The sequence below is a fragment of the Tursiops truncatus genome, chromosome 11 (assembly GCF_011762595.2).
Source record: "Tursiops truncatus isolate mTurTru1 chromosome 11, mTurTru1.mat.Y, whole genome shotgun sequence".
Classification (NCBI taxonomy): Eukaryota; Metazoa; Chordata; class Mammalia; order Artiodactyla; family Delphinidae; genus Tursiops; species Tursiops truncatus.
Genome location: NC_047044.1, coordinates 11831617 through 11859286, shown reverse-complemented (window position 1 = coordinate 11859286; position 27670 = coordinate 11831617). Strand labels below are relative to the sequence as shown.

The following is a 27670-nucleotide window of genomic DNA, read 5'->3' as shown; positions in this document are numbered from 1 at the left end:
TTTTCTACATCAAAAAATTTATTTACATATTACAATTCTGGTTTTCATAGATCTCCAACATCTCAATCTTCTTTGGAAACATTTTTACTTTTTCAGCTTTATTTTTATACTACTTATATTACAGTTATTACAAGTCCATTACTTTACTAGTTGGGTCTCAGAAATTTACTGTTCACAGATGTTTCTCTTCAAAAGAACATCAATATTTACTTGTAAGAAGCTTTGCTTCTAATCTAGTCTCATGACACTTCCAGCCTTAAGCTGTTGCATAGACCAATCCATTGTGTTATGCCAGGAGAGAAACAGCTCACAGATAAATGAGACCCACAAATGTATCAAAGCCTCATCATGGAAAATATAAGCTCGATTTGAATAACTCAAAATCACAGAGAGTTATACAGCTAATATAAAACATGTAGTATAGACCAATGTCCTACAATATAGTTAAAGAAACATAGCCATATCCCCTCCCACATGACTCCATACTGGTAGCTTACAGCGTGAACGAGGGCTGTGAGTTTACTCTACAGAGCTTACCCAACAGGTCCAATTAAAAATAGAGTGAGGACTTCCCTGGTGGTGCAGTGGTTGAGAGTCCGCCTGCCGATGCAGGAGACACGGGTTCGTGCCCCGGTCCGGGAAGATCCCACATGCCGTGGAGCGGCTGGGCTCGTGAGCCACGGCCGCTGAGCCTGTGCTCCGCAACGGGAGAGGCCACAGCAGTGAGAGGCCCGCGTATCGCAAAAAAAAAAAAAAAAAAAAAAAAAAAAAAAATAGCGTGGGTTAGCCTTTAGGCCCAAAATACCTAATAAGATATACTGGTTTGTCACTTCCTTTAACCCTATGCATTTCTGTCCAATCCATAACTTAGGAGCTAATTATTAAAGAAATGGCAATCTGTAAAAAAAAAAAAAAAAAAATTAAATGCCATAAAAACAAACTAAACCAAACTGAGAAACTACGTAGAGTCTATAATTCAGATATAATTGTATTAACCATTTTTATTTTCCTATTCTAGATTTTCAGTACAATTAATATTTCAAAGAATCATGACATATGAAAAATCACCTAGTCCAACCCCTTCATTTTATATACAAGGAAAGTGAAGTCAAGAAAAATGAAGCTATTTGAGCATGACATGGAGGTGTTAATACCATAGGTTGACTCAGAATCCAGAATCCTTAACTTCAACTTCATTTACTGTACTGCTACTAATTAAAGGCAAATAGTTATTCAGGAATATGCTTGATAAAGGCCTACATTTTTATGATTCTAGATTTCAACCAGTTAATAATTAAGATGGCAGTGATCCCATCACAGAAAGTCTAAAATGTTAAGTGTGAAGAGAGTGCCCTCTACTGTATATTACCTATCTGAAAAATACAGCAACATTTGGAAACCACCATCTGTGCTTCTCATCGACTCAAAATGAAGCCTGAAGTTTACTATAATATATATGGTGGCTTAATTATGTTACATTTATAATGCCAAGCCCAGTATTTAAAACACACACACACACACACACACACACACACACGCATGTGGGTAACCACACACACACGGACTTCTGAAGTTTCACAACTTCTAGGATTGAAAGCAACCACCGCTGCCCAGCCCTCAATACTATAAAACACAAACTTCCTGTTACAGCAAATTTGGGAAATCTATGCTCTGAATGGTACCAGGTCAGAAGACAGGAAGCTTATAAGCATTTCATCCCACCATCAAGTACTATCTAGAAACAAGTTATGACCCTCAGCTTACCTGGACAACAGGATATTGATAATCCATACAATATACACCATACATAGCAAAGGGGAAAAAATCTTCCAATAAAGACAGTACAAAAAGTGTCTAAGCTTTTGCCTTGTTTGATCTGGCTGTCCTGTCCAAAGGAACCTGGTAGCACCAAAAAAATCCTTGGCTGACTTCCAGTCTACGCAGATAGGTATGTTGGCTCAGGTGATGAAGAAAGAGCTTGCTTCAGGCCAGGCTTCCACCCCAATAAGACTCAATACTACACAGAAGAAATGGCTGTTTTTCAGGGAAAACAAAAAGCTCCAATGGAGTTACTAGCTACAGACTGAAAACTACATTAGAGATTTGCTGTTACTGCTGGTTTTAAACTGACAACTCCTCCAGAAACTCAAGAGGTAGAGAATGACAGCCAAGGAAGGGATCGCGGGCTCCTTAAAGTGGCACCAAAAACGGTAGGAAGCACAAGGTATCCAGGATCCAAAGTGATATATATATATTCTAGGCTTTAAGTACGTCAGAGGGAACACTCCCAATCCAGGACGTGGAAAGGCAGATGGGACTGGTATTCTCTATTTCTTCTTGGGCGGGACTTCGCACACGCGTGCGCACGTACGTGTATGTACACACACACACACACACACACACACACACACACACACACACGAATACACACACCCTTCTTACTGTCTCCAGCACAGACAGGTGTTAGGATTAACAGTGTAAAATCCTTGTGCGTGGAAAGGAATGGGAGAGAAATGAAGTCACGCTGTTACAGGCAGTAAAAGGAGCTCTTTCATGACACTGTATGTTTTTGTATTTGTATCATTTAACACCTCCTCTGCTGTGCTTTAACAGAAGCTAGGACAGCTGGCAGGACCAGCACTAGAAAAGAGGAAGGTGGCCCCAACTCTGAGGCAACATGAGTCCACTGGAAACCTTCAGATATGCCAGAGACTCTCTCAGCTGTTCCAATCAAACATGGAAGGATTAACTCAGGCTGCTTGCAAAAAGATGGGGGTGGAAAGGTCTCTTCAGAAAAGCCAGCTGCTTCTCCCCTTTTAGGAAGCTGCTATACCCACCCTGCCACTATATACAAACACGCATGTGCACACATATTTCTATAACAGATACTAAAAGCAGTAACAAACACAGACAGGTGTTAGGTCAGTCTGACAATGCAGGGCAGGTTAAAGAGTTGGCTTTCAGAGCCTAAATGGCCCATCTAAAACCAGAGAACTGCTAAGTAATTCTTAGCAAACAGGATCTAGAGTGAGCAGAAAGTAAAGATAAATGCTCAGTAAGACAGACAGACCATTTATAACTATCATTCCTAAGAAATCCCCTACTTGGGGCAAACATTCAAAAGTTCAAAATGATAAATAATTCTAAATTAGTTTCAGGGACTCTGATCTCCCTAATCTTGGAGAGCCAGTAATATTATAACATGTTTTAGTAAGATTAACCCATGAGGATTATTTGCATTTGTAAGAGTCTAACTCTTACCATGCCCACTCCACTCCCAGGGCAATTTTTCTCCTTTTATGGTCATCGCAATTTATTTTAGTATTGTTCAGGAGAAATTGTCTTTTAAGAGTCAGAATGGCCTCATTAGTACATTGAAGATCTCTTGGTTAAGCGTTTACCTTAAATCGGTTCTGGGAGATCAGGCAGAGACCACTGCAATGTACTAGATTATCTTCAGATTGCTGGTCCTGATTCGATGTGTATTACACATGACGGACAACAATAAATCAGTTCAGTATAATTTTAAAAATTTATTGATCTATTATACACAAGGTATTGTGCTGAGCACTGGCGGAATGAACAGGCACAGTTCTGTTGTCAAGGAATTTGCAGTTTATGGGAGAATAGATCAGTACACAGGTAAACCCAAAAGGCAAGACAATGCTACAGTCCAAAATTAAACACTGGGGGCAACTTCTCACACAGGAAGTAACATTTTTAAAAAGCTGCTCTTAATGGACACTTCCATAGTGTCACTTTCTCACCACTAAAACTATGAGACGCTGCTGTGCCAATTCTTAACAGAGATTGAGCCTTATAAAATTTTTGATCTGATACCTTAAGGACCTATAATATACATTCTACTTGTCCCCTATATAGTTATTAAAATGGTAATAAAGAAATAACAATAGGGATGTTTCTATAATAAAAACTTATACTAAATTTTCCCTTCTAATGAAATCATTCTCCAATCCTTCTTCCTCCTGTATGCTCTGCCCTCCCACCTTCCCTCTACTTCATTTCATGTCCAGCAGTACAGTGGTACTGGCCACACACATGCTTATAAACTAGCATCTTAATCACTATTACATCTTCTTGATATGACTGATACCAAGATTCTCTTGATATAACGGCTGGGAAATAATGATACTTATAAACCATACAGGGCCGTGAGGCTGTCAAACTTAACCTTCATGAGCTAACTCAGTTCAATACCTGATGAATTAATCACAGAAGATGGAATTTTCCCAAACTGTGTTATATTTAAGATGATAGACTGTAACTCAAATTCTAGAACAACTGTTCTAATTTCAGCCTGGAAGTGGTCCCCAAATATGTTATTGAGGGTCTCATCAATCTCTGGAGCTTTAAATTCTTCCTGAGGATAGATCTATACATACATGGTGAGAAGATGTGACTGATACATTATTAAGTGAAAAAAATTATACTGTTGAATAATGGTTAGGGTGTAATTTCATATTTGTAAATGCACATATGTATCTGCATGTATGTTAATAAATTATATATGTAATTATAAGCTTTATGTGTCTCACATGTAAGTTACATATGTTATATATTTATACACACATATATAACTTACTGGTTGACATGCACACCAATATATGCCATATATAGTACATATTTATACACACACACATTGACACACATACATATTACAGGCATAAGACAAAACAAACACCTCTAGGGGGTGGGATAGTGGTTTTCATTTATTTCTTTAGAGATAAACTTCTAATTTGTCAAATACATTTAAATTAGCATTCACTGTTCCTATAACTTACCTTTTTATAAGTTGAAGGGAATCAAAACAGATTTTACTTTGAATACCAGTATTTTAAACATCAGTAATACTCTCTCAGCCTCTATATTATCACCTTTGCTTTACCTAACATGATGGCATAAATATAAACTCTCATTTAATACTGGAGGATTTAGACGATAAGCAATCAGTACCCAGGTCTAGTTTAAATAATAAGCCCTTCAGAAAAATGGCAAAATAATTCAATATGTGAGTTATAACTCCTTGTACTTCTTCTTGTCTTTTACTTAGCTCTTTCTGTAAATTTTTTTAATTGTTATAATTTAAGACCAGTAATTTAGTGAAACTAAAATTCTAAAAAGCACTTATAGAAAGAAAGACGAACCTTTCACACAAAAGACAGCATGCTATAAAAGATCAAATTACAAATTACAAATTACAAATGTTAGGGTCTCCTTTCCTGACATACAGTCTTTCTGCAGACTATTGTAGCCTTACTTACCAACAGAGATTCTACGCATGGGTCAGAAGTTTCACATCGTTTCAATATTTTTTCCCATTTTCAAAGACATTTTAAAAATAGAAACAAAAATATGTGAACATTTTCAACACAAATTACTACTAAGTGATCCCCACCCTCAGAGGGAACAGACTAGGTATTTCCTTTAAATCTTAAATACTATTATATCCATTCAAATAAAAATTCCAGAAATAAAAAAACCAATTCTCCACAATAAACTCAGAGTTACTTGCTGACGATTCCAAATTACACCATTTGAAAAAGTATACACTATGCAGTATTACGAATGCTTTTACAGTATTAAAATTTTTGTATATTGATCAATTAGAAACATGAATATAGAAAATGGCCCTTCATATATTTCTATATATCTCATTAGCAGAGACATTCAGACCATAAGTTTCAACACTTGGCACACCTAGAACGTGTCTGTTAAACAGAATGTAATGATATCAGAGAGAAAGAGACCTAGTGATATTTAAGAGTGAGATATCTAGAAATTATCTTGAGATTTATGAAATTTAAGTTTTGTTTATGATGAAGTAGATAGACTACCATATCAGTCTCATGCCAGAGGACACAGTTGGTGACACTGTAGTATAATTTGTACCATTTACAACCCTAGGGATCTCAAGACTTACCCAGTACTGGATAATCAGAAAATATTTGAGATTCTTCTCTTTTCTACTCTCTCATTCTTGTTTTCTTCTCTCCTTTTCTTTCCCTTCTGCCTACGCCACAATCCTACCAAGAGTGTTCAAAGATACTAGTTAGGCTTCGGGATAGAATGCTTCGGCAAAGATTGCAAAGACCTCTGTTCTAAGGTATAAAATTGATTTTAGTAGTAATCTGAAAAGGTTCCAAAGATTGCTGTGAACTGGGATAACACAGAAGTTCAAAAAGAGATACAGTTTGAGATAGACAGATGAGGATGGAGGGGCTGAGATCAAGAAAGATGTACATGTAGGCAAAATAACGTAGTTAGAAATAGGTAAGACTTACATAGGGATCAGTGTGACCAGTCTACTTGACTGTGAGTGAATAGTGGCAAATGACAAGAAGAGTAGGTCTGGGTCATTGTGGAGGACCCAGGCCATCAGGCTATGTATTTCAGACCTTATCTTTAAAGAGTGTTTGAGAGGGAAACAGTGCTACAAAAATAACATTTTATGAAAATGGCCTGTGGTGGCTGCAGGAAGAATGGAAAAGGGAACAATCAGAAGGTGGGGAGGCCAATTAGGGGCTACTGCTTGGTTTCTTTCTTTTTTAATTTTTTTGAGTGCGCCGCGTGGCATGTGGGGTCTTAGTTCCCCGAACAGGGATCGAACCCGTGCCCCCGCAGTGGAAGCGCTGGAAGCATGGAGTCTTAACCACTGGACCACCAGGGAAGTCCCGGGGGCTACTGTTATAACAGTCTACAGATTATTAATGCAAAACACACAAGTTAACAGTAGAAATAAAGAAGGAATAGATGTAGGAGACATTACAAGGACAGCATCCACAGGAACTGGAGACTTCAGAAAAAGGGTATAAGAGAGAAGGAAATTAAATATAACATTGAGGTTCTAAGTCTAGCTGACTGGCCAAATAAGGATAACACTGCTAAATGAGAGAAGTCAGAAGCATGAACTGGTTTGAAGTTGTGGCAGGTCCAATAGAAAATGTCTAACAAGTACTCAGAGTTGTAGGTGGCAGCCCCGGAAGAGAGGTCAGGATTAGAAATGAAGATCCAAGAGGAGTTTGGGAGGAACAGTCAGGCTGCAATGATTTAGTCCACAGCGTGTACTTCAAAAAAGGAAAGAGAGGGAGAAAGAGGGAGGAAGGGAAAGAGAGAGGAGGTGGGGAGGGAGAGGAGAAGGAAGGAAGGATGGAGGGAAGAGGGAAAGAGACAACAGTTGATACAAGGCAAAGAGCTGAAAATAGAACCTTAAGGAATACTCACTTCTAGAAGGCAGAAATAGCAACAAAGGATAAAAAGATTAAGCAGGATTGTGTACTATTCACAAAAGCCAGGACACAGAGGACATGTGTTACTTTCTTCCTCTTTTCTTTACTATCCTGTGTCCCTTGCACTAGGGAAAGTATTTCATAAATTGATACCAGAGATGAGTATATAACAATGTTGAGTAGAGATACAGAAAGGTTAAAGAGAATGAGAATTTAGAAAAGATGACTGAATTTAGCAAGTAGGAGACCAAGAGAAGTTTTGAGAGAGAGCTGTTTCAGTAATATCAGTAAAAAGATGGCAGCAAAATTGATAAATTCATGATCAGAATGAAAAATAGACACGATGCCTACTTTAATAAGATTTTCTACCTTGGGCTACTTCTTGGTCTTCCAAGTGGCAAGTAAATACAAAAATAATTATTGATACATTCAACTACCCACTGCTGCCTCTATCAAGGTGGACTTTTGTTTTGTTTTTTGCTTCTGTGTCTTACATTTTTAGGCATACTTTTTTAATTGGATGATTTTGTTAGGGGTAGGACCTGTCAGTTCATCTTGGTATTTCTCTCAAAGAATTAAGCCAGTACCTTTTACACAGATATGCCCATCAGTATATGAAAAGGGAGGGTCTGCATTTTATTAGTTGAAAATACAAATCAGAGGTAAATGAATTAATCACCATGCACAGACCATCTCTTATTTGTTCATTCAGTTAACCTTCATTCATTCAACCAAGATGCCACTAGCACTGTATGAAGTCCTAGGAATAGGAAAAGCTCTCAAAGAGCTGACAATAGGGGAGAGAAAGCAGAAAATAGTAAGTACCAAAACACCACGTGATAAATGCCATACCTATCACAACATGGCTTGGGAGAAAAATAAAGAGGCAACTGCTGCTGCAGCCACCACTGCTGCCATCTAATTTCCGAGGGTGGAGGAGCCTAGGAATAGCTCACAAGCAGTTAATGCTGGAAATGAATTGTGGAAAGCTAGTAAGAGTTTTCCAGATGGATTGGGGTCGATGGTGGGGAGCTTTGAGGTAGTGGGACAGCATTCCAAATGCACAAACCAGCATGGCATAGGCAAAGTCATACTTAGGGTGCTTACAGAAAGGCAGGCAGGTAAATATATGCAACAAAGTCAAACACCTGTTCAAAAATATTTATATAAGACTTCCACTGGTTCTAAGGTACTGTGAGAATTGCTGAATTTTCTACACCAGTGGAAATGCTTTAAATTATATCTGCCAGAGAAGAGCAAATCACGGTGAAGTACAGAAACACTCCTTTGTGTGACACATGGTACAAAAGGAAGTATGCGTATTAACAGGGGTGCCATGCTACGGCTGAAATGTATTCTTCTATTTGGAGTGACAGACATGGCATGCAGTCTCTGAGGCCAGGAGTTAGCATTTTTGTTAGAAATGTCTTTCATTATGCTTTCATTCTAATTCAGTATTACTAAGGTAAAATGTATCCATAAATCATAAGACAATAGACATTCACTTTAAATCTGCAAAGACAGATAGTACATAAAAGATAAGGGTAAAGATATAACCTTTACATACAGAAAATAACTGTAAATATTCTCATACTGTTAGAGAAATATGTCTACAAATGATTCCACATAATTATATTATAGAGACTTTTACCCTCCACAAAAAGTTTCATCTCAACTAACTCATAATATCTCTGTGGTAGATTACAAAAATGGTCACAGTATTTCACAGCCTCCCTTCAAGAGGTGAAATTTTCTCTCCACTTCTTGAATTTGGTCTTAGCTTTGTGACTTGCATTGGCCATTGGGATATCAGTAAATGTGACACAAGCAGAGGCTTGACAGGTGCTTGTCCACAGGGACTGGCCCTCTCCTGCTCCCCTCTGGAACCCTGAGCCAACCATGTGAAGAACTGTGAAGGGTAAGAAACCAAGTGGAAGAGGGATGAGCTGTTCCAGTTGCGCCTCCCAACCAATTAATTAGCTTGCCAACTGCCAGACATGAAAGTGAGGTCATCCTAGACCACTCGGGCCCAGCCTCCCCATACTAGGAGACTCACCCAAATTCCTGACCTACAGAACTGTGAGCAAGTAAATGATTAACATTGTTTTAAGCCATTAAGTTTTGGGGAGGTTTGTTATGCCGCAAAACCTAACAGACACAATCTCATTGCATAACATTAAACGGTATATCTTAATATTGGCACCAACACCACACTATCTTAATTATTGGAGCTTGAAATCTGGCTGTGTTAGTCCTCCAGCTTCGTTTATCTTTTTCAAAGTTGTTTTGGCTCTTCTAGGTCCTTGGCATTTCCACATGAATTTTAGAATCAGCTTATTAATTTCTATAAAAATCTTGCTTGTATTTTGATCGGGATTACACTGAATCTATAGATCAGTTTGGGGAGAATTACTATCCTAAGAATATCGAGTCTTCCAGCCCATGAACATAGTATTTTTCTCCACTTCATTCCACTATTCAAAAATAGGTTCTCGAAGATTACGACTATCTTTTTTCTAGTATGTGCTAAAAGCAAATGCTATTATCTGAGGTATAGCATACCTCATTACCACTCTTCTGAAGTCTACTGAATCCCCTAATACTCACATTCCTATAAGACAGTGCGGTACTGGTGTCAAGACAGAAAAATAGATCAATGCAACAGAACAGAAGATCCAAAAATAGATCCACAGGTGCAAAGGCAACTCAGTGGAGAAAGAATAGTCTTTTCAACAAATGGTACCAGAACAACTAGATATCCACATGCAACAAAAATGAACCTAGATCCATACTTTATGCCATATACAAAATTTAACTCAAAATGAACCATAGACCTAAAAATGTAAAACATGAAACTATAAAGATTCAAATAGAAAACCTCTGCCACCTTGGATTAGGCAAAGATTTCTAAGATATGATACCAAAAGCACAATTCATAAAAGAGCAAATTAATAAATTGGACTTCATTAAAAACTCTGCTCTTCAAAGGACACTGTGAGGAAAATAAAAAGACAAGCTGTAACTGACAGAAAACATTTGCAAAGCATATATCTGGTAAAGGATACCCAGAATACATAAGAACTCTCCAAGCTCAACCATAAGAAAACATGTAATCCATTTTTTTAAAAAATGGGCAAAAGATTTGGACACTTGAACAAAGAATATACAGGGATGCTAAATAGACCCTTGAAAAGATGCTCAATATCACTACTTCTTAGGAAATTAAAACCACAACAATACCACTACCTGCCTATTAGAACGACTAAAATGAAAAAGACTGCAATACCAAGTGCTGACAAGGCTATGGAGGAACAGAAAGTCTCAAATACTGCTGGCAGGAATGTAAAATGGTACAACCAATGTGGAAACAGTTTAGCAATTTCTGAAAAAGTTAATTATAACCTACCATATGATTCATGCATTCCATTTACCCAAGAGAAATGAAAACATATATCCATATAAAGACTTGTACATGAATATTCGTAACAGTTTTATGTGTCATGGCCTAAAACTGAAAATGTCCATGAACAGATAAATGCTGAACAAATTGTGGTATATCCACAATGGACTATTACTTGGCAATAAAAATAAATGAACCACTGGTATATGAAATAACAACGATGAATCTCAAATTAACTACAATGAGTGAAAGAAGCCAGGTAAAAATGAGTATTTATTGTATGATCCCATTTTTATAAAATAATAGAAAATGAAAACTAATCTATAGTGTCAGAAAGCAGACCAGTGGTTGCTTGGAAATGTGCGGGGACTGGGTGGGAACTGGAAGGATTACAAAGGGGCACAAGAGAACTTTTGGAGATGATTAATGTATTTATTATCATGGCTGTGGTGATTTCACGCGTGTATACATATGTCAAAACTTAAATTGGAAGCTTTACATATTTGCAGTTTATTATATATCAATTACACTTCAGTAGAGCTGTTTAAAAATTAAATGAATTCCTGCCCTACTTACTGCAATGAATTTGCAGAGGGCTAGTTATTTTCTTTGTAGGGGGTGTGCGGACTGGTAAAGGGACGTAGGGGAAAGTCCCCAGTATGCCCTAAAACATTACAGAAAAAATCTTATCAAAAGGAAGATTATGGGTATAGTGGTATGAGATATAAGCAGAAGCAAAAAGGCAAGTTTTTCTGAAAATTATTTTGGATTAGTCTAGGTTAGACCCCTGCTACATACACTCTTAGCACTTGTACATATCCTTTCCAACTTGTCATACATATTATTTCTGCCTCTCCCACTCCAGGAGGGCAGGCACAATAGAATCTATCTTACTCCTTAAAATATTCCTAATACCCAGCAGAGTATTGGATATTAGGTCTGATTGGTCTACACAAGCAACACACTGTGTGATTAAGAGTCCAGGGTTCTGGGCTTCCCTGGTGGTGCAGTGGTTGAGAGTCCACCTGCCGATGCAGGGAACACGGGTTCGTGCCCCGGTCCGGGAAGATCCCACATGCGGCGGAGCGGCTGGGCCCGTGAGCCATGGCCGCTGAGCCTGCACGTCCGGAGCCTGTGCTCTTGCAACGGGAGAGGCCACAGCAGTGAGAGGCCCACGTACTGCAAAAAAAAAAAAAAAGAGTCCAGGGTTCTGAACCAAACCACTGGGACTTAAATTGTACTTCTATCACTTCTAGCTGTGTAACTTTGGAAAAGTTATTTAACAACTCTGCCTCAGGTCCTTCATCTGGAAAAAGAATTACCTACCTCATAGGGTGGATGTGATGATTACATCAGTTAACATATGAATGCCTGGCATATAGCAAATATTATATTATAGTTACTGTTATCATCATTGTCATCATCATCATCTCCAATAATTTAAGAAGGGCATTTAAAGGAGATTCAGAATTACCTGATTTATGAAGCCAGATCAATTATCTGAGGAATAAGTGGCCTCAATAGGAAGCAGAAAGTACATAAAGAGCTACATAATTGTGTCAGAAGGAGGAAGGGGGAGCTCCTAAGCATAGGCAGTGTAGGGCAACACATTTCTCTTGAAGGAATTACTCAAAGTGAGAAGACCATGCTTGATCAAGAGGGGAAGATTAGTAAGTAAAACAGCAGAGAAAGTACAAGTGATTTTTATCCCAAAGCAAATCTCCCCACGTGCAAGGCAGGTAACACGTTCTGTCTAGTAGTACCGAAACACAACGAGAAACCGTACCCTCGTGTTCAAAACGAAAAGCTAACCAAAAGGCAAGGCCACAAAGTCTTGAACATGTAACTGCCTCTCTTCTTGGATTGTGTTCATCATGCTCATGCCTTACAGGTGAACTGTCAGGCATTACCTGACACTCATCCCTTCTGGGGATAGGAACAGGGCTCTGACAGCAGCAATGCAGCAGTGTGGGAATCCTTGGGTTGGCACCAGCCCCTTGGCTTGATTCTGACCTATAATCTCTTCTGACTTTGATTTAATACAGCAATTACTGGTAATGTGGTTTGAAGGAGATAAACGCCCAGTGTAGCCAGCTGTCGCTTACTCTGCTTATGATGCAAGAACATTCTTTAATTAAAATTCTCTTTATGATAAAGGGGCTGCTTCACTGAATGTGCAGCCCTGATATTGGAGCTTCCCCCCAAAGCGAATTAGAAATCACAGTTGCCCCTCCTCACTTCCGGCAAAGCATCCAGATACACAATCACTCCATCACCGACAGTGAGTTTCTTAACCCCAGATTTTTCCGATTCTTAATAGTTAGATCCTGGTAACAACTTCTTTCCACCTCTCACAGTCGCAATGTCAGCATTACAGGATTTCCAGTAGGGAAGACTCATCTCTCGTTTTTGCAAAGAAGATCCTTTAATTTCCTTTTAAGTAAATAGCAAAGTAAACATTCATAAACATACATGCGTTAAAAAGACTCTGTACCCATTTCACTGAAAAGTAAAGTATAGCTGAATATACCAATAGCCCTAAAGTCAGTTTTAATTCATAATGCAATGGTTTGTTATACCTTTTATATCTAGGAATCCTTGTAGAATTGTCATAAGTGAGATAAGCAGAGGAAGACTAACAGAGTCTACCAGGCTTGTGCCCATGTCATAAAGGCGCCGCGTGCTACGAGTGTAAGGCACGGCACTAGGTACTCCAGCTGTTTGGCAGCCAACAACAGCAACAGTCGCCCAACAATTAGAGGGAGAACAGTAACCACGTGGGGCCTCAAGAAGGATCATTTGGTATACAGTAGGTTACTAGTTCCTGAATCAATCAGTAACACTTTTGATCTAGTTACAAAACTTCCCACCCCTAAAAGTAGAAATAAGAAAAAAAAATTTATGGTTAGCTGGGAGCTATTATTTTGATTGCCTTGTAGAGGACGGTCATTGACAATTATCCTTTAAAAAAAAAGAAAGAAAGAAACAGAGAGCACAAGGTCTAAAGCAGTTACATTCTGCAAAGTGGAAGCAAGGAGATCCAAGACCAAACATGTACTTTCTTTTCCTATGGCACACGGTGCAACTTCAATGTGAAGGTCAAAACTTAAGAATTGATTTCCTATCCTGCTACAGGGGAGTGGTGTCTCAATTACAATCAATCCAACTAATATATCCTAAGAGCCTCTAAACTCAAATTATATCCCCTTTTGGAAGAGTGCCATATGCCTCCTCAGGAAATCCGAGATGAAGACTAGATTCCCTCTCAGGAGGCCTTGCCAAGACCCACTTTAATCTTAGGTGTACGAATACAGAACTAATGTCATCCTTGCAATACTAATGTTACTCCGGGGAAGAATGCCTGGCTCTCTAGCTCTGTGTGAGAAAAGTGATCTTCTTTTTGAGAGAGAGGGGGCTGGTAGAGAGAGATCTCTGGAAAAACAACTATATGAATATATACAAATATAGATATTTTACCCTAGCCCTTGGGGAAAATGGCCTGGCATAATTAACAAGATTAAAGAGGGATTTAGGATAAATAAGATGAAAGTTAGTCTGATCTTTACAGGATTAAACTCAAAATCCTAACATGAATCCAATGATTTTTAAGATCAACACCATATAACAGGATTAAACCAAGAGCTGCTTTTGTTTTCATATTGGAAACAATCACAGTTAGCAAATCCAGGCCTAGAGCACCACCTTAGCAGTTAAACAGTGGGGAATTCAGGCCTAAAGATAGCGGCCTTTACTCTAACTTGGCTTGCTGAGGTCCTGTCTCCACAGGGCCAAGATCCCTTATGTATAAATCCGAAGTCCAAAAAGCTTGGAAAACTATTTCCTTCTTTCTTCTTCCTCCCCCCGCCCCAGCCACCTAACTTTGTGGTGGTGGAAGAGGGACTCATTTGGTGATAAAATGGGACCCAAACACCATAACTGGTGTGAATATTAAAAAACTTTTAGCTGTAAATATATGAATGAGTGTGATTACTAGGTGTTGTCCATGCCCAGCTAGGGGTGTTACCCTAACAGAGAGTATATGTACTGCTTTGCCTTTCTACAATCTAAGATTCCAAATTAAAATAGATATCTGACTCCAACGGTTTCAGATAAAGGACTGTGGAACTGTAATAACTTTGTAAATGAGTAGTTCTTTAACTTTAAAAAGGTGACCATGATATGAATAATTGCAAATTCAGGGAAACAAATTAAAACTGCTGACACAATAAGCAGCAACATGCCACATAATGGCTATCAAACTGCAGCCAGCGTGTCTAAGATAGACATGTGCTGGGGATAAATTACAAGAGACAGAGACCCAGCTGGAACCAAATATGTTACAAACTGATAATTACATTTTAATAATGGCCAGAAAAACAGTATATGTTGAGAAAATTTTCTCAAAAGTCTAGTTCAGGGGTAAGTTTTTAAAACTTGCCATAAATCAAAGGCAAAAATAAAAAAAATTTTGGGGGGGGGTTATATACCAGAAAAGATACCATGAAGGTTCTATTCAAATAGCATAATTAGATAAATATCTATTTCCTGAAAATCTATGGAGCCCTATGACTTGTAGAATTTTAATTCCAAAAAAAAAATAATAATAAAAGTAACACAGAAAGTTTGGAAGATAGTACATGTACCATTTATTTCTCTTGGAACATTTATATTTATACACATGTTTCTCTTTGACAGAAATACTATCAATTAACATAAAACAAAACTAGCGACTTCTGCTTCCTGGAAGGAGTACATACCTCATCCCTATTCCTCCCACTAAGTACAATTTAAGACCCTAGACATTTTATATATTAAATAAACATAAGAAGACTCTTAAAGGTGGAGAGAAGAAAGCAAACTGGATTGGGACCTCAGAACACAGTGGTGAGTTCCCTGGGTTTCCTTTATGCCTTCTATAGCTCAAACTTGGAGCTAAAGAACCCGGAAATGCCAATGGGTTCAGACAAAGGCCTGAACAAAAGCGTGCTCTCTGCAACCAAAGAACATGGAAAGGGCCACCCTAGCAAGACAGAAAACTTTAGACTGCTCTAGTCCAGCCATATCCGCACCTCACTCCCACCCACGGCAGCAAAGGCCAAGTGGGGAGCAGAGATTTCCACCCTCACCAGGCCATAACCAGGCATCCCAACATCCCTGCCCAAGTAATATTAGAGAAGGAGAGGCAGGGAGCCCATATACGCATCTCCACAAAACTGTAAAACTTGAAAACAAAAAACATAGAGGAAAATCTTCAGGACCTAGGGCTAAGCAAAGAGTTCTTAGACTTGACACCAGAAACATGACTCATAAAAGGAAAAATTGATAAATTCTTCTGTAAAAGAAACAAAGGAAAAGATAAGGAAAAGACAAGCCATAGGGTGGGAGAAAATATTTGCAAACACGGCAAAGGACTAGCATCTAGAATACAGAAAGAACCCTCAAAACTCAACAGTAAAGAAATAAACAATCCAATGAGAATGTAGGCAAAAGACACGGATACCACCAAGGAGGATATACAAATAGTAAATGAGCACATGGAAAGATGTTAATCACTAGACATTAGGGAAATGCAAATTAAAACTATAATGAGATGCCGCTACATATCTATCAGAATAGCTTTAAAAGAAAGTGACAACATTAAATACTGGTGAGGATGTAGAAAAACTGAGTAACTCATACATTGCTGGTGGGAATGTAAAACGGTACAGCCACTCTGCAAAAACAGTTTAACTGTTTCCTAAGAAAGTAAAGATGCAATTACCATAGGATCTAGCAATTGCACTCATGGGCATTTAGTCCAGAGAAAGATTCACATAAAAATCTATACACAAATGTTTACAGCAACTTTATTCATAATGGGCAAAAACCGGAAACAACCCAAATATCTTTCAATGTGTGAATTTTTAAACAAACTGTGATACATCCAAACCACAGACTACTACTAAGCAATAAAAAGGAACGGATGATTGTTACATGCAACAACCACGATGACTCTCCAGAGAATTATGCTTAGTTTTAAAATGCAATCCCCAAAAGTCATATGCCATATGATTTCATTTATATAACATTCTTAAAATGACAAAATTACAGAAACGGAAAACAGATGAATGGTTGCCAAGAGTTAAGGAGAAGTAGGAGCAGGTGGGAGGTGCCTGTGGCCATAAATAAACAACTAGAAAGAATCCTTGTGGTGATGGAAACGTTCTGAATCTTGAGAACATACATCACTGTCAACTTGCTGTTTGCGATGCTGTACTAGAGTTTTGCAAGATGTCACCACTGGGGGAAACCGGGCAAAGGGGGTACCTGGGCTCTCTCTGTACTACTTTTTACAGCTCCATGCAAATCTACAATTATCTGAACACTAAAATTTTAATGGAAAAAATGTATCTGTTGCGATAAAGGACATTATTGGGACAACTGGCAAATTGGAATGTGGGCTGCAGATGAGATGATAATATCCGTATTAAAAGTCCTGGTTTTGACAATGTACTCTGGTTCTATAAGAGACTGCCCTTGTTTTTAGAAAATAAGTATGGAAGTATTTGGGACTAAAGGAACATGATATATATGCATGTATACACATATCCACACATACATACAAATACATAATTAAAAAATTTATTCTCAAAATGTTCATAAAAATATAGTAGAGGAAAGAACAGTAAAGCAAATGTGGCAAAATGATAAGGAAAAAAACTTCGGGGAGTGTTATGGATATATTCATTACCTTGAGTGTGTCATGGGTGTTTACCTGTGTCAAAATCCCATCAAAATATGCAGTGAATCTACAATTATCTCAAAATAAAAAGTTTAATTAAAAAATAAAACTACTTAACCCTGAAATCAAGAATAATCTGAATACATCAGCCAGCAGTTTTATATTTTGATGTCACCCAGAACACCACAAAATGATTATGCCTAATGTTTATAATTATTATATCATATGCTTCTTCCTATGGAGCTACCAAAACATTATGGACTTTACAATGTATTCTTTGTGTTCACTAGACACATAGTTGCCCACATCAGAGGACAAAAGCAGTATGCAGACACTGCCTTGTAACAGCCTTCTATTTATCACTCATGTTTCTTAAATGTATTAACTAAAGTTTTTTGCTTTGGTAAGCACTATTAGAACTTAAGATGTAATATAGCATAGGGAACTGTACTCAGTATTTTGTAATAACCTATAAGGGAAAAGAAGCTGAAAAAGAATACACACACACACACACACACACACACATATGGCTGAATCACTGTGCTGTACACCTGAAACTAACAACACTGTAAATCAACTATACTCCAATTAAAACAATTAAAAAAAAAAAAAACTTAGATCTTTCCTCGGTTAATATGATTAGCTTTTTTTGCATTACCACTCTTTGAAAATTATTTTGTGAAGAAAAGGAATAAGGATTCACACCTTCCATTTGATCATCAGTTTCCAAGTTAAAATTTTTTGCTCTTTATTACCTCGAGTAAGTTCCCTTCAGTCACCTTAGCCAAAACAAAATACAAATATCAAATAAAAAACATACTTTTAGATATGATTATTTTACTAATGTAATATCCAACACTGTATATATCACACCATTTTTCAAAAAACTTTTTTATATTACTTATACAAACTATTAAAACTGAAGGGGAACCTGCTGTATAAAAAAATAAATGAAATGAAATTAAAAAAAAAGAAAACCAATTTAGAAAAATAAATAAATAAAATAGAATACTTCCACTGACTGCATGTATTAAAAAAAAAAAATGAAGGGAAGGAGGAAGAAGTAAGGATTAAGACAGAAGATCTGGTTCAAATCAATTAAGGACCAATATGTAGAATCTTTCTAGAAAGTCTGGGTTCATACTACAGTACTCATTACTTCCCACTTAAGACAACAACAGGAAAGGATCTATCACAGATACTTTGAAATCACCTTTTAAAACTAAGATAGCGAGAACATGGTGGTGCAGTGGTTAAGAATCTGCCTGCCAGTGGAGGGAACACGGGTTCAAGCCCTGGTCCGGGAAGATCCCACGTGTCGCGGAGCAACTAAGCCCATGCGCCATAACTACTGAGCCTGCGCTCTAGGGCCCACGAGCCACAGCTACTGAGCCCGCATGCCACAACTACTGAAGCCTGCGTGCCTAGAGCCCGTGCTCTGCAACAAGAGAAGCCACCGCGATGAGAACCTCGCGCACTGCAACGAAGAGTAGCGCCGGCTGGCCGCAACTAGAGAAAGACCACGCCCAGCGATGAAGGCGCAACGCAGCCAAAATAAATAAATAAATAAATAAATTTATTTAAAAAAAAACAACACAAAAAACTAAGATAGCATCCATAAGACTCCCAAAAAATAATATCCAGAAGTATGATATTATTTACCACCCAAATCAAAAGAATCTAGGAAAATCGATCCCTAAGTCCTAAAATATTTGTGAGGGCAGGAAGGAATAACTGTTTTATTTGCTGTCTCCTTCCTTTCATTCCAGTCAGACTGTCTCACTCCACACTCTGCCAAGCTTTAGACTAATGAGTATAGGAACTCATTCCTACTTTCACCAAAAACATACAAAAGTAGCTCTTTGATGAGGCAATGTTTTGACTGACTGAGCATCCAAATCAAGGCTGCTGCGTGTTCCCAGCACCGGCAGAGTGCTTGGCCCACAGCAGGTGTGCACAACGTATTTGCTGAATTTAAAAAAAGTAAATAAAGAAATAAATTATGTCCAAAACCTATTTACTAAAGAGGCCTTGAATCCCTAGCGCTCAGGTACCTTACTCAAGAGTTCAATCTCTAAAATACTGCCTGGGCCATTTGCTTCAGCATGAAAATTCATCTGCCTCAGCTAGCATCCTTGTATTCTAGACTTCGGCACATGGATCTTCCATATCACCTGACTTTTCAGTTCTTATTCAGCCCCAGTGAGTAAGCCCACTATGGCTCTGGTTTTACACATATAGGACCTCACTCTAAATCTATCACCTTGACCCAGCCTGCTCTCGCCACCTTAACTATAAGCTGCCATATACAGAAATATTCAATTTCACATTAGCCTCTGTCATCTTGATTCCCTGGCTTGTAGTCCTAGGATACCTGCAGTTTTAACGTGGAAGTTACGTGCCTTGGAGCAATCCTGCACATGTTGCTTTTCGGTATCTCTTTAAGATGTACTCTTTTATACAACAGGATAAATGCCTTATTCAGTGTCACAGTGAATGACAAAGCCTGACTGCGGCTAATTTTCCAGGATCTTATGTCCAGCACATTAAATAATATATATACCTCATATTTCAGCTGTAGTCAATTACCTTCATTTTTTAAAAAAAAAGTACTAAATAGACATGAAAAGAAATTAAATTCTTTAAAATCCAGATTCTATTATTGTCTGGCACAAGAGTACAGGTCTAAGGCACACATACATTTTTACGTTGAATTTAATCCATTCTTCATCCACGTGCCAGCAACGTTAATCATCTTACAGCCTCCAAATACTTCCTGTGGCACCAAGTTCACTATATTTTGGCTAAGTCTGGGCTGTAGCAGCTGACAGAAGACTTAATATATTCTTAATATGGTTGGGCTTCACAGGGCCCATGATCCTCTAAAAACTGTGTGCAAAATGTTATAGAAATGTACATTGTTCTGGGGACCTGGTCCAGAGCTTTCATTTGATTCTCAGAAGTTCAAAACGAAAAATAAAGATTAGGAACCAGAAGGCCAGAAAAATTAACATGCTTTTGTGATAATTCCTTCTTTAAAAAGCTGCTCCATTCAAACACTCCTATTTTTCCTTGGTGAACAACTCATATTTCTAATTTAGGTATTTTCCCCAAGCTCACTTCCTAATCCTACCTCTCTGATGTTTCCCTTTGATTAAACGGCCTTTACTTTCATTTCTAACCCGCAACTCCTTTACAAAAACCCCAAACTCCTTCTCTTCTAAGGGCTAGGCCAGAGACCCAAATACTAGCCCCACTGTAATTCTTTCAAGTCAGGGACCAACTGACAAGAAACATTCCAGCTCCAACATTCCAACTGTCTTACTAAGGGGCTAAAGCAGTAAGAGAGATCTTTGGGGGGGTGTGTGTGTGTTTTGTTTTCTATTAAACAGTTGTTTAAGCCAATCTTTGGTGTGTGTGTGTGTGTGTGTGTGTGTGTGTGTTTTCTATTAAACAGTTGTTTAAGCCAATCTTTGTGTGTGTGTGTGTGTGTGGTGTGTGTGTTTTGTTTTCTATTAAACAGTTGTTTAAGCCAATCTGGCTTCAAATCCTCAAGGGAAAATTTAGGGTCAAGAATCTATTTCCCCTTTTTGGTCATGCCTGAATTCTCCTCAAGCCATCCCACATCTTTTTTTTTTTTTTTTTTTTTTGCAGCACGCGGACCTCTCACTGTTGTGGCCTCTGCCACTGCAGAGCACAGGCTCCGGACGCGCAGGCTCAGCGGCCATGGCTCACGGGCCCAGCCGCTCCACGGCATGTGGGATCTTCCCGGACCGGGGCATGAACCCGTGTCCCCTGCATCGGCAGGCGGACTCTCAACCACTGCGCCACCAGGGAAGCCCCATCCCACATCTTTTGGTGTGAACCAGCTATAATGACACACTGTACTGCAGACTTACCAAAGTGGAAATTCTTTTAGTCACTCTGGGAAAATTAAGAGATTCTACACAAGTGTTTCTTACTCACTTTAAAAACCCCTGTACTACAATATTTATTCACCGTTATCTTCTGAATCCTCCTCCATCAGCCCAGAAGAGTGCATACAGCCTTACTTTCATGAAATGTTCTTTACAACTTAGAGATTTAAATGTTCTTTTTTGAACTGTATAGTCTCTCTCACCCCAGCCCTGAGATTCTGCTTTATACTTCCTTCTAATTTCTGCCTGATATCATGGCTCTAAACATACAGAATGTAAATATGGACTTTTGTGGCAAGGTCCCTTCAAAAGGTTCAAAATAGTAACCTCTATGCAAAAGGATAACAGAAGAGGGCTTTTCAACAACTTCTGTGTCTTAAGAGAAACAGTAAAGTTGAACAAAAAAACAACAGGAGTTTCTGGCTGAGAACTGTCATATGTGGGAATCAATGAAATAACACAGAACTGTACTGAAAATATCTGGATCACATTATGAACATCCACTGCATTACAGAGAATATGCAGACAGTGCAGGACACTTGGCTGGATTTATACAGAACATACACTTTTCTGGATAAATGGCTGATAAAAGCAGGTCTCAATTTCCTCCCCAAATAGTAGGGTATGTTATGTTTTTAGGTACTGACTTGCAGTTATTTGAACTTTCAGGATTTGTCTGGAGGCAACAAGGGTTTAATGAACTATACTCTTTTGACCTTTCATTCAGAGATGTGTAAAGAAACATGACTTAGTCTAGCTACCAATGCAACGAGGGACATGGCTATAGAGAATATGAACAAGAAAACAACTCGCTGGGGCTCTCCATGTATTCTGGATTTTGCCTTTATTATCTTTTAAACAGATCTTATTCCACATTACAGTCGGCACTACTTCGCCTCTCCACTTGCTTCTCTTGCTTCCATTTAGTCCCAGAGTTTGAAACTGTGCACTTAAAAGGTTTACTCCTGGTGCTCTTACTTTTTCACGCCACTTGGCTCCCACTCAGCAGCATCTTGGGGGAGTTGGTATGTTGCTCCGTCCCTTGAAAGCTATTCTAAAAGGTCACTATTTTCATTTGTGTTAATTGCCTGCGGAGATAAGATGAAGGGAAACTGAACTTTGGCGATGCATAAACACATTTCAAGACCCACGCTCTGAAATATAACTGGGTTTCCCTAAGTAATGTGTGTTGTATGGGTGGAGGAGAGGGGGACAAAAGAGATGTGAAGGTAAGAGAAAGGAAGACAAAACAGTTGGAAGCTGAAGGCCCAGGGCAGAAGGAAAGGAGTTCTGAACAACAGTTAAGAGGGCTTCAGAGTGAGGGTAACATCAGTAGGCAACAATGGAAATGCTGAGTCCTGGGGGCAAGGAATTATTTAATGGAAATAAAGCAGTAAAAATGGGGAAAAGACTGATATCCTACAGAAAGAGGTCAAGATCCAATTGATTAAGGCTTCCGGTTTATCAAACTAGCCTAATCAGAGCTGTTCTCATTCAAGGGGTGCAGTGAGAGAGGACAGGCCAAATCTCACTTTTCCTAGTCACATGAGAAGGAATACCATCAAACTCAAAGCAAGAAAAAGGGAATCAGGATCCAATAAGTTTAAAAAGGCACTGGTTAGGGGAGTCCTTTGTACACTGAACTGGGGTTCAGTGTTGGGCTCAGGCCCCAAGAAAAATTAGAGCATCACCATGTACCAGAACAAAAAGACCAGGCGAGGAGACGAGCCAATCTGATAAGGGTCATGTTTAACCCCTGGCACATGGGTAATGAGGCATCAGATTATTTAAAGCCTGTGGCTGAGTAGTGGGAAAGCAGCTCCTTAATATAAGGTCAGACTAAACTCTCTAACTTAGAGACCTGAACTTGCAAGCTTTCTGTGGCCATGGCTGGGCAGGGCAAGGGCAGGCAAAGACTGACAATTCTAAGCAAGATGGTATGCCAGAGTCCAAGTCAGTTCAACATCTACCACCGCGTATCTGATATACATTCAGCCCTGAGCTAAGTGCTGGGGACACAGAGAATTCACCTCCGACTTTAAAGAGTTCACAGGAAAAACCAGAGTGGCCCGTCTGTGACCACTTAACACAGGGCTGCTGTTAGGAGTCAATGTGTTAATGACTGTAAAATGTTTAGTAGAAAGCCTGGCAAGTAGGAGGGAGGCACTCAAAAATCAGCAGCTGCTGATCTGTATCTTTATAATTATAATCACCATTATTATCACAATACCTACTACCGTGCTGTAGTTAACAGATTTTTTTAATTCTAGAAGAAACAGCTTTAAAATGTGCAGAATTTGTTTCGGAATGATTTGTTTCTTCAGACTGCCCATCAGACTAAGGATTTATATTACAACTAGGGTAAGACTTCTCTTCACTCATGATCTAGTTCTTATAATAGTCCAGGTGACAATGTTTCTGGCAAACTTTCTCCATCAGTCATGGGAATGTCAGCAGCAATGCAGTCTTGCACCCACGTTACCCACAATTTTTAAATCCTGTGAAGCTGACTTCATAGTTTGTTGCTAATACTCACAAAAGGAGAAAAGCCATGAGACTGTAGAACAACTACTTCCTTTTGTCACAGATCAAAAGGGAGAGATTGGAAGGGATAGCACAGGTCTTTCCTTCCCTCAAGAGTGAAAAGTCCATCACTGTCATCAGGGTCAATTCGTACTAACTGATCCCCCACAATGAAGTAGATGCTTTACTAAAAGCATACATGAAAAACAATATCCCTAACCTCCCTCGGGCTAAATTTTAAGAAAAATGATGTGAGGAAACACATATAGGAAAACCACCCAAATATGTTCTGAAGTGACTAAAAAGCAACTTAATTTAGAGTCAATCTAGTTGAGAGGTTTGCAATACGTTTAACAGAAAGAAATATGACATTCCATCTACTTGCTAAATCCTCAAAGAGTTACTAAATATAGTAAACTTATAAGTTCTTAGAAAATATGTCCAATTCAGGGAAGGGGAGGATGGAGACAGAGGGTAGAACGTGAGCATAAAAAATACAAAGAAACAAAAGGAGAGAAAAAGAAGAGTAAAAACAGAGAGGAAACCTGACACAAAATCCTAAGTGTACCAGGGAAAGAGGAAAATAAGAGGAAAATGAAAATGGAACTAGTATCCATGGAGTTAGAATGAATCATGGCTACTGACAGGTTCAACACCTTTGTTTTACTGATAAACTGTGGCCTAGTAAGGCTGAGTCATTGCTTTGAGTTTACAAAGCTGGAGAGGGCCAGGACTAGAAAGGTGGTTAGTGCCCAGTAAATACTTAGATTTGGGATGAATTAAAAAGACAAGTGTTATGGTCTTCATGTTTGTGGGTCCCTCCCCTGCAAAATTCACATGGTGAAGTCCTAGCCCCGAGTGTGGCTGTGTTAGAAGACAGGACCTCGAGGTCCCCAATCTGATAAGAGTAGTGTCCTTATAAGAAGAGCCAGCAGGGTGGCTGGCGCAGTGGTTGAGAGTCCGCCTGCCGATGCAGGGGACACGGGTTTGTGCCCCGGTCCGGGAAGATCCCACATGCCGCAGAGCGGCTGGGCCCGTGAACCATGGCCGATGAGCCTGCGCGTCCAGAGCCTGTGCTCCGCAACGGGAGAGGCCACAACAGGGAGAGGCCCGCGAACTGCAAAAAAAAAAAGAAGAGCCAGCAGAGAGCCGGCTGACACTCGCATCCACTTTCTTGCTCTTGCTCGCCCCAACGCATGCATGACAAGGAGGTCAAGTGTGCACACGGGGAGATGGCAGCAGCCTACAAGCCAAGAGAAGAGGCCTCAGGAGGAAACCTACCCTGCAGGCACCTTGATCTGGGACTTCCCAGGCCTCCAGAACTGTGAGAGAAACTTCTATTGTTTAAGCCACCGGTCTGTGGAAATCTGTTACAGCTGCCCTAGCGAACTAAGACCACAAGCACTGAAGTCCTTTGGCAAGGTATTCAAAAGGAAAGTTTAACTTTAATTTATTAAACCTAAAATATACACACATCTTACCCCCTTTTCTTTTTCTTTTTTTCTGTTAAAGAATGAGAATGGGGCCACTGGCTAGCTTTAGTTTAAGCAAAAATCCAGGTAACACTCTGAAAGGCACACTACAAGATATCTACACATAGTAGAAACTCAATAAACCTTCAGCCAAATAATGAGTGGTCAGAACTTGATTCTGTGCTTACGAAAGTAACATATCCCTCACCTATTCCCCAAACTATGCACCACCAACTGTAAATAACAAATGCTCAAAGTATGTGTTTCTGTTTTGCAGCCAACACCATAAAGAGGCAGACCGCCTCTTTAAGAATCTGGCCAAGCCCCAAACACCCCTTTTCAACTTGCCTACTCTCCTAGCCCCTTCTTATCCCCTGGGAGTTTATGCCTTGACATTTAAAATTTTACATTTTATTGACAAAACAAAATAGAATTTTTCATTATCAAATTTTAAGAAGTCTGCCTAATATATTTTGTCTGGTGAAATAGTAAAAATAAAAGTAAAAGGATTTATTGCCCAACTTGGACATAAATTTTTTTAATTTAATTAATTAAATTATTTAAATTAGTTTACTTCTTGGTGAAAAGAGGTAAATCTTAAGGGTTCAAAGGAAAATAAAAGTTACTGAAAACATGCAAATTACCAAAATATAAAAGTAGAAATCTAGCAGTTTTCATTATGCCTTATAGTACTTTCCCAAAACAGTTGCTGCCAATTAGCATGGATGAATGAATGGGCTAAATATATAAAAGACAAAAGAATAAGAAGAACCTAGAGTTTATAGATACAGAGTGGGGACACTTTTAATAAGCATTTCAATTGTCTTAAATTTGTTGATGAAATGTGCCCAGAAAAAGATTATACCAAGAAAAGTCAGCAAAAAGAATACTGTTCTCCTTGTAACATAAATTAGGTAATACCACAGCATATCTTACAAATAAAAGCCCCTCAGAGTCTCAAAATAAAACCTCTTTAAGGGCTTCCCTGGTGGCGCAGTGGTTGACTGTCCACCTGCCGATGCAGGGGACACGGGTTCGTGCCACGGTCTGGGAAGATGCCGCAGAGCGGCTGGGCCCGCGAGCCATGGCCGCTGAGCCTGCGCATCCGGAGCCTGTGCTCCGCAACGGGAGAGGCCACAACAGTGAGAGGCCCGCGTACCGCAAAAACAAACAAACAAACAAACAAACACCTCTTTAAGTGGATGCCTAAATGGGTCCATCTTGTCTGCTCTGAAAAGAATATTACAGCCAATATACAATCTGTCTAAAATTTACAAAATGGGTCATATTCTAAAAATTCATTTTTATTTCAGAGTTGTTTGGAATTGATCACATTTCCCCATTAAAAGAAATACACACAGACGCACACACGTACATATTTATAAATGCTGACTGGGTTTCCACACCAGACCACAAGAGCCCAAGAATGTAATCAGGGAGTTGGGGTGTGGGGGGGAGACAACATAGGAGTCCGCGGAACCAGTAATGGACCTGAACTACCGTACATCTGAAATAAAAATAAACAGAGGACAAGATAGTTAAAATAGCAGCAAATTACAAATAATGCCAATGTAATTAAATAAGAAATGATGTGTTTTTTTCCAACTCATCTTGAACATTGGTTAGAAGTAGAAGACAAATTTAATCCGCTAAGAAAGTGGAGACGTCTGTGGAGACATCGAGGAAGGAGCAGGAGTACTTTCAAGCATTTTAGTGACTGGTGCAATTTTTTTTGGGGGGGCGGGTGCAACTTTAAAAAATACAAATTTCATTTCCACATCTACAACATTTCCATTTTCCCTGATACAAATGTAATTCTAGTCAATCAATCATAAGGAAGGTAATTTGTTTATTTTGTAAATGGGATAAAAAGATGGAGACAAGGAAAAGGAAACATAGCAAGATTTAGAACGGAATCGTTAAGTGCTTAATAAATACTTGCTGAAAGGAGAGGAGGGAGAAATCTAAAAAGACTGCTGACAGTGGAAATAACTAAAGTTTAAATAGTAAAAGAGAAAGACGGAGGTAAAAAGGAGAAAGAAGGACCGGACATGCCCGTACTATTTTTAAAGGGGGAAGAAAATAGGTGGTAATCAGAGAGTTCTCAGTCCTGCCACTCGGGAGGGTCACTGACTCAGAACAGCTGGGATGGGTCTAGCCAGGAAACAATCACGATAACTAACATAAATTGAACATTTATTATGTACCAAGGACTGTTCTGAGAGCTTTTACAGGCTCAAAGCAACCTTCTGAGATAGCTACTATTTTTGTTGTTGTTGTTCTAATTTTATAGATGAGAAAGCACATTAATATGCCCAATGTCATTAAGACAGAATGCCAGAGAGCCAGGTTTGAAACCTCGTCAGTTTGGTTCCAAAGCCTGCACCACG

The 27670-nt window shown here is 39.0% G+C and overlaps 1 protein-coding gene across 18 annotated transcripts in view; it reads right to left on the bottom strand.

Moving 5' to 3' along the window:
* RBFOX2 (RNA binding fox-1 homolog 2) overlaps positions 1–27670 on the bottom strand; it is a 262366-nt gene that overhangs the window by 99185 nt on the left and 135511 nt on the right. Inside the window, exon 1 of one of the 18 annotated variants that reach the window (XM_073788223.1) lies at positions 5942–6044. The exons of the other annotated variants lie outside the window; for them this stretch is intronic. The gene's annotated coding sequence lies outside the window, so the exon portion shown is untranslated. Of the gene's footprint in view, positions 1–5941; positions 6045–27670 lie in introns of those variants that run through there. 18 annotated transcript variants of the gene reach the window in all.